This window comes from Rhyacophila brunnea, unplaced genomic scaffold (genome assembly GCF_057557595.1).
Source record: "Rhyacophila brunnea isolate RB1 unplaced genomic scaffold, BYU_Rbru_1.0 scaffold_3, whole genome shotgun sequence".
NCBI lineage: Eukaryota > Metazoa > Arthropoda > Insecta > Trichoptera > Rhyacophilidae > Rhyacophila > Rhyacophila brunnea.
In genome coordinates this window covers 10,084,201-10,097,477 of record NW_028232965.1, presented here as the reverse complement: position 1 = coordinate 10,097,477, position 13,277 = coordinate 10,084,201, and the positions used below count along the sequence as shown (strand labels likewise).

Genomic DNA, 13,277 nt, shown 5'->3' with positions numbered 1-13,277 from the left:
AAATTAGTGAAGACGATTTTTGGATGAAAAGATAAAAATTAGCGTTTACTACTTACCTTAAACAATACGTTATTATTAGGTATAATATTATTAATGATTGTAATGCATTTAATGTCGGTTGAGAGCATTTTATATGTATTTTAAGAGAATATATTACCCGAGAATAAATTTGTTGTATTTATAAATAATATATTAAAAAAATTACATGTACACTATGCATCTACGTATAATCATACGCACCTAAATAAATGAAAAGATAAATAATAATGTATTAATGGTAGTCAGACAAAAGTACTACCCTAACGATGTGAACAACTAACTATACCTTATATGTATTGTAAACTGCACCAAATTAAAAAATATTTTAAAATAATAAATGTATTTTATTTCACATACATAATTTTGAAAACACTTATATTATAACCAATAGAAAAAAACTTTTTGAAAACAATAAGACAGCCCGCAGGAATCGAGCCTGCATCTCTCGGGTTTCGCGCCCACGCACATAGTCCCCTATGCTAAAGGAGCCATACTTAATAACGACAAATTTTAACTATTGGCCTTTTAATACTCACTGAAGCACTGAAGCGCGAAGACGCTACGTTTTGATTTGAAGCATCAGTGTTTTTTATGACTGGAAATATTTCAGCAGCAATTACCGCAGACTAAGGTTGCTATGCACCAGCGGCGAGGGGTGGAGGTAGGCTATCAATATTAGGCATAAATAATGCACACTAAACTTTGTCAGTCGTACTTATTTGTTTTCATTGAACTAATAATGAAATTTGCAGATGTTGCTAGTTAGTTTTTAAAATTCACTTAAGCCCTGCCTAAACCAACAATTGTTTAGGTATGCTATGGGCAAAATAGTGCAACAAAATAGTGCAACTTTTTCAGTCATACCTACTTATTTGTTTTTGTTGAATTCAGAGTACATATTGTTGGTTAGTACTTTTAAAATTCATTAGGCTCTATCTATCTTGACCAAACCATAATCGATAAAAAATATTCTGCTGTCTATAAAATATTCTTTGACTATTATGTAATGTGACTTGGTTTAGGCATGGCTTAATTGAATTTTAAAAACTAACAAACACTAGCTACACACTGTAGTCTTAGTTCAATGAAAACAAATACGTTCGACTGACAAAGTTTAGTATACACTATTTTTATGTAGGATCATAGCAGCCTACCTCCACCCTTCGCTACTGCCATGCCTAGTGTACTTTGACTGAATTTACATGACTTTAAGTTATGAGCAATCATGGGATATTAACAATGGGTCAACTGAATACTAAAGGCGGAATCCCACAGTAAGTTGATATTGTGAGAAATACCCAAGACAGGTATGACTCGTCGATATTTAGGAATAATGTTCGGGAAAGATAAGATCTGTGATCAACGTACATTTTTATAATAATATTACAAAATATAAAGAAAATTAAATGCAAAAAAAATATATACTTACCTACCATTGTCTAAATCCGGGTTTCCCAAACTTTTTCTGCAATGGAACACTTAGTTTATTTTGTAGGTTATTTATTAGCGCAGCTAACCGTTATGCCAATTTTGGCAACTGTCGTTAAACTGACAAGACTTGTCAGCCGGTCAGTTAAAAACAATACACCCCATCTTTTTCATGCGCACGAGAAAAGATGGTCCTCCGTCTATACCTAGATCATGGACCCCACATCCCGAAGCGGGCCCCCAGGTTAGGATCTTTGGCGGGCCCCCTACTTATCGCTAAGGTTAAAGGCAATGTGATGATCTACAGTTGCATATCCCAAATGATGTTCGAGGTAAAATTAAGGGTATTTTTAGCGATTTTTTGTATTAATACACCCACTTTTATGTTGATATGCACAATTATGGAAAAGTGTGGCAAAACCATATATTATTAAATGTTTTTATTATTTTCTTTTTTTACTATTAGTGCATGTTTGTGATGTGTGTTTATCTCACTTGTCTGGTCGATCTCTCACGCCGGGCCCCCCGTAAGCCCAGCCCCCCAGGCTAGAGGCCTGTCAGCCCCCCCCCCCCCCCCCCCCCCCCCCCCTTGTAGGAGCCATGACCTATCTAGATACTTGACATCATAAACATCAGTGGAGATTGATCATCACTCGCCTTTCAATATGAAGTAGATTCTTTAATTATTTTAGTTTTACTTATTTTACTTCTACTTAGTGAAAAATCTTTAAATGTGTTGCAGTGTATAAAACCTTTCCAAATGGTCGCGGAACACCTATTCAGGTTCGGCGGAACACTGGTGTTCCGCGGAACATAGTTTGGGAAACCCTGGTCTATGTCCTGTAAATGATAACTATAATTATAACATCGGTTTTTAGATTTTTTATAATTACAGTGACGTCTAGTTAAGATGGCTCGAAGATTAATTTGTATTGGTATATAATGGGAATTAGATTATAATATAATTTGACGTATAGGTATGCTTCGTATTTCGGGTACCAGATGGCCCTATGAAATCGCAACTTTTGATGTGATCCCCCTTAATTTAAATGCAGAAACAGATAAACTACTAGAAGTCACTGCATTTATTTGTCAAAATACGCTGAAATTACAGATCAGCAGAAGACCCGCAGGAAACAAGAATTTTTAAAAAATCACCTTTACTGCTGGTTGCGCCGATTGTGAGCGATTGTCCATCCTTACTTCCCACCTCTCTCAAATCCCAGTGTTATTGTCACCAGACAATCAAATAGCAATTACGGGTCATGAGAGACCGTGTTGCAAAGAACATTCAGTTCGATCGATATAGCGGACGTGAGCGGGCTTCTGATAGCTTACCGTCGCTAGTAATTCAATTGAAAATACAGAAAATTCAGGAGTAACTTCAAGTCAGCCGTTGCGCGTCAATCAGCTCGAGAGAATAGCGGTGTGTGTTGTCGCATCGCGTTATACAGAGTCATTCAAAGCTAACTCAAAACATATCCGTAAGACATTCATACATACAAATCATTATCATCCATAAATTGTGTACCAAGTGCGTGAGTGTATGACCCGGGACCCATGCCAGTGCGCGCTAGCCCTCATTACATCAAAAGGTCAGTGCCTGGTATTCTTGTACATCACCCCCCTCCCCTATACCCGGAATTCCCAGCATCATTCCAATAATACAGTCCACTTGCGAAAAGCGCCACCAACTGCCTTATATCATAACAACACTGCAAACTGTTCACGACGAGTAAATAGGTAGGTACGTACACTTACTAATGATGGCATAAAAATAAAATTTAATGAGTAGTTAGTTGGTAGATATAAGGGCATAGGAGCATATCTGAAGATGGTAGAGGCAGATGAGCGCAGTGTTATTACCAACGCTTGATCGACAGTGCATGAATCCAACATCACTTTGCTTCTAAGGCCTCTGCGTCATCGAACCTTGACTGTATTCATTTCACAGACCGCTTACATTCTGCGATCTTTATCGAAATTAATGGGGAAAGTCGAAAAGTAAGATTTTTTTCCAAAATAGAGAAAATAACATTTTCTTTTATGATACCTTTGACGCTGTGACCGATGTGTGTGACTGACTGGATACTGGAGAGAGGTAGGGCTTGGGATAGAGAACCTGGAAGACAGTTGTGCAGTCATCCATGGACCTAAATTGCGCTATACCTTTATTTTGTGAATGTGTGTGTGCATATATTGTTATATTTTTTAGTAAAATAAGTAGTAATTTTTGTTAGAAAATTTATAACCTCTTGACGTAAGCTGTGATGACGACTGACGTAATGTCTCGCATAGACACTGCAATTGCAGCGGCGAGGGGTGGCGGTAAACTGTTAAAATTTAACATAAATAGTGCAAACTAAACTTTGTTAGTCACACGTATTTGTTTTAATTGAACTGAGAATACAATTTGCAGCTGACACTGGTTAGTTTTTAAAATTCAATTAAACCCTGCCTAATCCAAACCATAATAGTTTAGTTATGATATGGGCTATCCGAAAAATAGTAGGTACATACTTTTCAGTCATACTTATTGGTTTTCGTTAAATTAAGAATACATATTATTACAGATGTTGTTGGTTAGTTTTTTTTAAATGCATTAAACTCTGCCTAACAAAACCATAATCGATACAAAATATTCTTCTATCTACAAAATTATTTATAGTTTAGTGGCATAATTTTAGATATTTTATCGATAAACGAATATTGTTTTGACTATTATTATCTCTATGGCTTGGATTGGGCAGGGTTGAATTAGATTTTAAAAAGTAACAAAGTCTTTCTACACACTGTAGTCTTAGTTCAATAAAAACAAATAGTTTGACTGACAAACTTTAATGGTATTTATGTCGGATCTTAGCAGTCTACCTCCACCCTTCGCCACTGTGTAATGATACCTATTTATCGTATGCTATACGAGCAAATCCCACGGGCAGATTATTCAAAAAAAAATATTGAATGCGGTGATACATGATCATAAAACAATATATACATAGGTAAGCTTTGATGGCTTTCTTCAAACGATAAAATGTTGACATTCTTCTTTTACATTCTTTGACATTCTCACGTTTATCTTTTCAATTCAATTCAGAAAAGCAAGTAAAGCTCTCGAATCTAAATCCGAGTTGAAAATTTTCAATTGAATGATCGGAACAGAGCTCAGCAACGCGTTGTTCGCGAAGAATTTTTATGAAGCTCACTACCAACTTTGTAAAATTAATAACTCTGTCAATGAGAACAACAAACCTTATTAATATGCCATCTCATACCCCTTAAATCTTATTAACTTTGATAAAATGAAATTATAATTTCTTTACACCCCATAATATAAGTTTTAAGCTAAGCGATCAAAAAAATATCTCCATTTTAAGAAGATTGCGGACTTCTCTCACTGTAAGCATAAAACGAATTGTATTGGGCTTATTTTCTAATTTAAAAAAATGTGGATAATCAATCAAACTAAAAATAATATTGTTTCTTATATTGACGTTCCAGACTCTTTACAATATCAACCAGATTTAATAAATTAGATAAATACACACTGACGTGATTCATAATGCAATTTCTGACGCGCATGTCGCAATCTGAAAATTTCTCACTTCTAAAAAATTCGTAGTCGGAAGTCAATCGCGATTCATATTGCTTTGAGTATCTACCTACTAATTTTCATGAAAAGTAGGAAATACCTAAGTGCCCTGTCATTAATTTATAATAGTATGTACCTACATATTAAGTTATGAAGCCTATTACCAGTATTACCTACCTACGTATTGACGATCCAGAATAATATTATGATAGGTACCTACACAGCGGAAATACATATGTAACAACAATGAAGTGTTAAGATACCTTTATTATTTTTATTTAATTATAGGTACATGGTTTTATAATATTATTATATGACCAACAAAATTGAAGTGAGTAGGTACCTACCTACTGGAAAATCAGACGATCATTGGCTTCAAGAAGATGCATGTTGCCACTAGCCAGGCAGTTTGTTCAGTTTATTGGTCACGTTAGGTAGGAAAATAAGCGTTAACATCAACTTTCAAAATATTTAAAAAAAATATATATATACCTACTTAGATACGTACCTACCTACAATTACATAGTGATCTTTACAAATTACAAATTCAGGAAGTTCACAATATTAAGTAGGTAAATTTAAAAAAACAAAGAAATACAATATCTATTAGTGTAAGAGTAGGTAAATACGAAAAATACGAAATCTTATTTAGGTATGGTCCCAATACTCCCAACATTGAAGCTCGATTTGATATAAATAAAAAGGATTTCAAGTTATATCTAAGAAAGTACACATTTATTTTATTTTTAGAAAAATCGACGTTTTTTAAATAAATAGGTATAAAATAATTAAAACTATAAATTATTCAAAAATTGCTTCATTACAATACTTATAGAAAACTTAATAAATTAAATTTTAATAATAGATATTACCATAAAATATTATGTAATAATAAGATGGGATCTTTTAACAAATTCACATTTTATAACATTTTTTAAAAATTGTAAGTATAATTGTAAGTTAATTGTACTTACATAAGTTTATATTTGACCCAATTTGGCTACAAATAGCCAAAGATAGAGTCCAGTGGGATTTGTTTCTTTGGAGGAGGCCTTCACCCGAAGAGGGGTTCTTACAAACCAAACAAACTAGTATCTTAGCATTACAAATATTATTTAAGTTACAAATACAAAAATATATACTAATATAAACGTTACATAGCACTGTTTAATATATAAACATTATTTATTAAGTAGTATTATATACAAAATAAAAATCTATATATATATATATATATGTGTGTATTTTACAAAAATATAAAAATAATAATAATTAATATTATATAAACTAAATAATACAATTAATCGTGGGTTATAAGTTATAATATACATTAGATACCTATAGTCAATTCACTGCCATTTACTTTTTTTGTTTGTAAGAAATAAAATGCTTTTTTCTTTATTTTATTAACTTTGACTTATAATAAAAAAAAAAATAATGTGGTTAAAATTGTAAATTATCAAAAAAAAATCTCAAATTGCAAGCTTCATATTTTTCCGGCAGGTGCCTCAGGTAGGTAGAGAATTCATCTTAATTAATAAAAACACATAGGTACCTACAGTCGGTAGTTTTTGAGATTTTTTAATACTACATAATATTATAATAATAGTAATGTTGACAAATTTACAAAATTGGTATACCTACCTATGAGAAAAACAATTTGGACACCGCAAAGTGAACAATTAGGTAGGTACCACGTAGTACCTAAGTGAAGGAAGATTACTTGACAGCCCTGAAGAATTCTACCGTGCGATGGTATGAAAATAAGGCCGGGTTAAGCTGTACAATTCTGAGTTGTAAAGATTTACACGAAAATAAAATAAATATTTATCGTTATCCAGATAAACTAATATAAATTTTAACAGCAGAAATCATTTATTATCTATTGAATACATATAATTTTCAATTGATAACCGATTTAATCGCTAAACAGCTAATTGAATTCAAATATTGCGGTCATACAATGTTCATGCCAGTGCAGCGTAAGCCCGCCGCCTCACTAGTTGACATGTTTACTCGCAGATGGCAGCACTAAAATATTTGACATTCCTCGCATTCCATTGCCAGCAGGCTGGGCACAAATGTCAAATACTATTAATTCATCAACAATATTCATCGCGGACGGTCGCTGCTAAGGTGATTGTCGGTATTTTTGATTCAATTTAAAACAACAATCGTAGTTCGTAATATTTCCGTGACCAGTGCGAAACGTTTCTGTTCTGTATCTTTTGATATTTTGAATTTGGAACGAAGTCTATCGGAATGCGGTCGTTCCCGCATCGCGTCGCGGTGTATTGATTTTTTTCAGAGCATACATTTTGTCCGTTATTATTCGTGAATTTCGTGCTATTGTGTACAAACGTTAATGGTTCTGCTTCAAACCTTTACCACATTCCATCCAGTGATAATCCAACATTCGTTCACTCGAGTGATAATAATATCATAAAGGCCGAACTGTGATTGTTATCGTATAATTTTGTGCCGCCAATAAATTGTTTATCTGCGATTACAAATTGTCATGGTGCATCGCTGATTGAAAATACTGACAAGTCTAACAATTACAAGGTAAGCATAAATTATTCCGTTCAAAATAAAATCACAGCTTATTACTTACCATATTATTATTATATTTGTACTTACACATTCCTTTGGATATTGTAGTGTACATCGTACAACATACCGACAGATTGAGCGCTGTAATTATTTACGAAGTAAACATTCCATATTATCATTCAGTTCAAAGTTTAAATTTAATAATAAATCATGTTATTAATATTATAATAATCTACTTGAAATACTCGTACGTGTACCAACAAAATTTTAGGAAAAAAATGTGTACCTAATCATAACATTCTCCATAAGAATTTGCCAGTAATCATATTATTTTATACTCTAAAATAATATTATCGGCACTACATTACTTACCTACCTATATCAACCTTACCAAGATAATGCAATAAGTATCACTGCATAATAACAATATTGACTATGGTTACATTATAAGTTCGTATCGTAGAACCGAAATTAATAGAGTAAAAAGCTCAAATAGAATTTATTTTATTATAGGTAAATCGTATACCTACTTGTATATTTAAAATCACATTATAGAATAATGACAAATATACAGTATTTTTTTATAGATGAGTCTTATTATATTATTTACCTACCTACCTACTAGCCTCGTGGTGGTTTGTATTGTATATTGAAAGGTATATTATATAGGTATTTAATTTTCTGATTGATAGATAATGAATGCTCCAAAAAGGTTGTTATGAAAGTAAAATAGGTAAGTAATAATATGAGTCCGATGTGTTCGTTCGTTTTTGGCGCAGCTGTCGCCTCGCATTCCACACAAACTTACAAAGGTTTCACATCGCCTCTCCACAGCGATACCGCATAACTCGATTTCAACATTCTGTTTACTTATTGAGCTGACATTTTTTTTGTAAAAAGACTTACTTTTATCAATTCTACACTATTAATGGGGTCAATGCGGATATAATATATAAGTAATCATTCAGCTGTTGTATATCCATATAACTGAGATAGACGTTTCCTAGCTCGAATGTCACCCGTTTGATTGTTTGATTCCTAGAAATAGTAAAACATAAAAAATACAATGTAGGTACCATGCACTTGCAGTGGTATAATATTCTAATTTAATGTAAAGTTGACAAGTTTGTAGGTACATTTTTTTTTACCATGTCCGATCCTAAGATATGGCTGCTACAAAGTGGGGTTTTGTACTAACAGATTTTTGTTTTTACGATAAATAGATATTAGCATTATATGAAAAACAATATCGTCTCTGTTCTGGCAGAACACCTTAACTGGAGAATACTAGTTTTGAGTAATTTGACTTTGAAGTTGTTAAAATGTTTGATATGGTCTATCATGTGAGTTTATTGAGTAATCGTAAAAAGGAAGACTTTAAAATAAAGACTGTTTATTTATATAAGAAGGTTTCCAGGCGGCAAAGTTTGAAATAAGGAACATTTTGGTATAACTATCTCAATATGTCATTTTTTCGAATTAGTGTTTTCTGCCTGAACAGTGACGATATATTATGTGTTTGCCAGAAGTATTCGAACCTGGGACTACTGTGGGTACTTAATTGGCATTAACAACTGTTAATTTATTGTTGGCGGATACACTAAAATATCTAAATTAGGTAATCAAAATAAAACAAGTATGTTAAGTACTTCATCATCAGGGTCGATCTAGTGCTGAATTAAGGTCACCCCTAGCTCACTCCACTCTTCTCGGTCCCTAGTTCTACACCGCCACGTACACCCACCGAACTTTATAAGTTCACCTACCCAGCGCTTAGACTGCTTAGAAAATAGCAGAATAAATATTTATAATCCAACGGATTTAAGGGCGTCCTTATGGTCGTTAAGTGACCCTTAAACAAATACCACTGATTGACGGCATTTGTCCAGCGTTTGTCCATTCGCCATGCGACATTCCGCCCATTGCACATTCCATATGCTTAGAGTCCTTTCTATCGCATCGCGTAGGTACCTACTCTTGTCTGCATCTATATCCATTGGTTTATTTTCTTCACAAGTAAGTACTTAAGTAATCAACATAAAAAATTTAATAACGATTAGGACCGGTCAAATTCGGGTTGAAAACGTTTGGAATATTGCTAGCTACTCATTTTAAAATTTATAAGATAATAAGTATGTAAAATTATATAGGTATAGTCTCGTTAGCTTATGTTGAATATACCTACTCTTTCCGTTATTATATAATGTTTTTTTGTTGAGTCCTGATGTTCGCACACCCAATATTTGACCGTCGGGTTGCAGCATTAGCAGCAAGCAGGGTCTGCCAGTTGAAAATCCTTGAAAATCTTGATTTGGTCCATCCATCTGTAGGGAGCTTCCTCGTCCTATCGAACCTTCTCATTGATCAAACACCAAAGATATTTCCCAGGTTCATGCGAGCCATGTGCCCGAAGAACTGGAGACCCCAGCGCAGACAAACTAAGGAGAGTCTGTCTCTAATCCTAATCGCTACAATATACCTACCGGTCAACTCGTTCGGCCGTCTACGAGCCCTCAACATCCACTTTTAGAACCACATATTAAATGCTTCTAATATATACAGATTATAGCTGGTAGTATGTACAGATTAGGAAGACAAGGGTACCTAATAGTGGAATTTTAGTCACTTTGATAATTTTTTTTAGCTCGTCCTTGTTGGTTGTTTATTTCGACAAATTATTGGGTAAATTTAAAAAAAATTAAAGCTAGATGCCTAGGTACCTACCTACATTTTATTAAAATCATATCGGTAGGTAGATACAAAGTTTAGTATGTGCCTGGTTGGTGATCGAAATCGCGTTATTATGCATTCCTCGTCATAATATTGTTTTCTAATATCCTATGTTCTTACTGTAAGTTTTACTAATTTCAATTCAACATAAAGACCAACTACGCGCGGCGCTCGCGATGCCACCCCACATTATACGCGCGTCCGTAAATGCGCCCCACGTTTATTTTTTCCCTCCGATAAGTCCCCAATAATGCATCACTTCCACTGTTACCCCTCGTGCTTGCGAACAGGGGGACTCTCCTTCCGCTCTAAATATAGATGCGCGCCTCTATTGAAGCGCATTTATTTTTTCCATGTGAAACAATATTACTCAGAAACATCTAACAGTAGAACACCACTGCTTGCGAAGAAGTAAACCAACATAATTACAGCCCAGCTCATAACTCATAACACTCATCTTGTAAAATTTGTAGATCATCCATCAATCATCTTTGTAAGTAGAGATGGAAGTGATATCAATTTCATTCGAGCCATCACTCTGTTTGTTAAATCTACTAACTACTCACGTACATAACTTTACTACAAACTACAATGAATGTGTACTTACTTGATTCCTATACTTTAGCCAATAAATGAATAAGTACTACATAATCATGTTTGTGGACGTGTTAAATAAGAAATTATAACTGTATTTATCATTTTACTCTAATATCTCCACATAAGCATAGGTATATACTTATCTACTGTCTTTTGTAGTTTCTTGTTATACTTACTGGTTATTATTTTGTAATTAAGTAAGTAATTTTTATATTTTTTTTATTAATTATGTATTATGGCGCATTGGTCAATCGCTGTAATGCCGTAATACTCTTGTCTAAATAAATAAATAAATAATTATAAAATATTATACCTACTTAGTACCTACAATAATTCTAAATGAAACTTCGAAAGGGTTGTTTAAATTACTTAGGTTAAAATGCGTCGTCAATCCACCAATGAAGAAAGTTCTCCCATCTTGTATAATAGGTACTGTCTGCATAATATTATTATGTTCGCATACCATACACCAGTTTACCCTGTTTTACCCCACGAATTGAAAAACCTTATTTGACTATTTAGTGAGGCGTTTTGTCATCTTAATGTATTATAATATCAATATTTATAGCATAATATCGTGTCCGGAAACTTATACGTATGCAGTTCGCCGTATCACACTTCACCGTGAAATGTTTATCGGAAATATATTATGACCGTATATCAAAGGCCGTCCAACCTCTTTGGGTCGTATAGTACTGACATAAAATTCATGTCTAAATAAAACACGGTTCTTGTCGGTTTACACTTGTTTGAAGGAAGCCAGCAGCAAACAAATTTTGAAAATAGCCGATACACTGGATTATTTTTGTTAGGTAAGGTTAGGTTTTCATTCTTGAATTCATGAATTTTATCAACATCAACTATGAAAATTGAATTAATGTTCATATTGAATCTAATAAAATCGGAGAATGTATAGCATACCGATAAGAAAGCTCACAGCGAACTGTGCCACGGTGAAATGTTTTACGTATAATATAGATAAACTATTCAGTGTCGTACGATGAGGTATTTACAATATTATCAGCACTCCTGAACTTTGTGGGTCCCGTTTATTTATCAAATAAAACTAGGTACCTACTTATATTTAGTTACGTCACATATAGTTAAGTAAATAAAATAAGCAATCTGATTGCCCGGTATACACATAATATTATTGCATACATTTTTTGGCATGCTCCTCATCCACAGCATATATAGACCGCACGCCATTGATAGACATATAATATATACCTAACTTTTTCATACTAAAACAATCGTATAATATTATCAATGCACAAATTTTGACAGTAGGTATTAAACAACCGATAAAACAAAACACTCATAATTTGAACATATTTTTTTTAACTTGCCCTTTCACTGCCTACGCCCTGCGTGTTAGCAATGTTACCTAAGTATTATCTTGATTTAAAAATATTATAGATGTCATTATTGATGGAATTTAAAACACTCCAGGTGCGTCGTTGTTCGGAAAAGACGGCATGGATATTGCTCGAGACGCTAGCTTAATTGGTAAAGCACACTTTCTCTGTCATGTAATACAGAATCCCACTAGATATGCATGTTTCTGACGCTATAGGTACTTAGTTTGGAAATTGTAGCATTATTAAATTTGTGGATTAATATTTTAGGTCCCGCCTATTACCTACTTACTTACAATATTTTGGCATACTTAGTTTAATTAAATCAATAAAAGCGGTACCTACTCTAAGGGAATGTCAAGAATAGAGCCATAATAAATGATCAAACACTGCATCCATTTGTCCGTAAGTACAATTCTAAAATTATGACTGCGTCTATTATTATAAAAATATGTAAGTACATAGCTTCATACATACATATTTTGTTTTCTACTAAAATAAATTTCCAAGAAAATTCTTTCGCCCGGCTGCGACTTTTGTGTGACATATTTCTGAAAAATCCGCCTCAAAATATGGGGTAGTCTCACTGTCTAGCAATCCCAAGTCGTAAAACTCTCGAGTCTATTGAGTGTACAGCTATTGTTTGCCAAATATAATATAACAATAATATTATGTTGTATAAATTCCTCAACTCAGGTGTACTCGACGGGTGCTTAGCACTCCACTTTACCTGAGATTAGATAGATACAATACAATATAGCACACTCACTGTAATATAATTTTCGCCATTCTCGAGAAGTAGTAAGAAGTAAAGAATATTGGTAGATAGATACCACGAACTAGCTAGAAAACTACATTCAAAAGATTAGTTAGGCACCTACTTCACCTGCATAGTGCATTGTAACAACGTATTGTGTTCTATTATATCAGTTTATGTTTATGGTCACACCTACCTATTTTTTTTTGCTGACAAGCGTCCTAAT

The 13,277-nt window shown here is 33.5% G+C and overlaps 1 protein-coding gene across 2 annotated transcripts in view; it reads left to right on the top strand.

The window, feature by feature from the left end:
* The first annotated feature begins 7,152 nt into the window (after positions 1–7,152).
* LOC147067865 (uncharacterized) overlaps positions 7,153–13,277 on the top strand; it is a 114,832-nt gene continuing 108,707 nt past the window's right edge. For both annotated transcript variants that reach the window (XM_085952566.1, XM_085952567.1), the window contains exon 1: positions 7,153–7,621. The gene's annotated coding sequence lies outside the window, so the exon portion shown is untranslated. The remainder of the gene's footprint in view (positions 7,622–13,277) is intronic.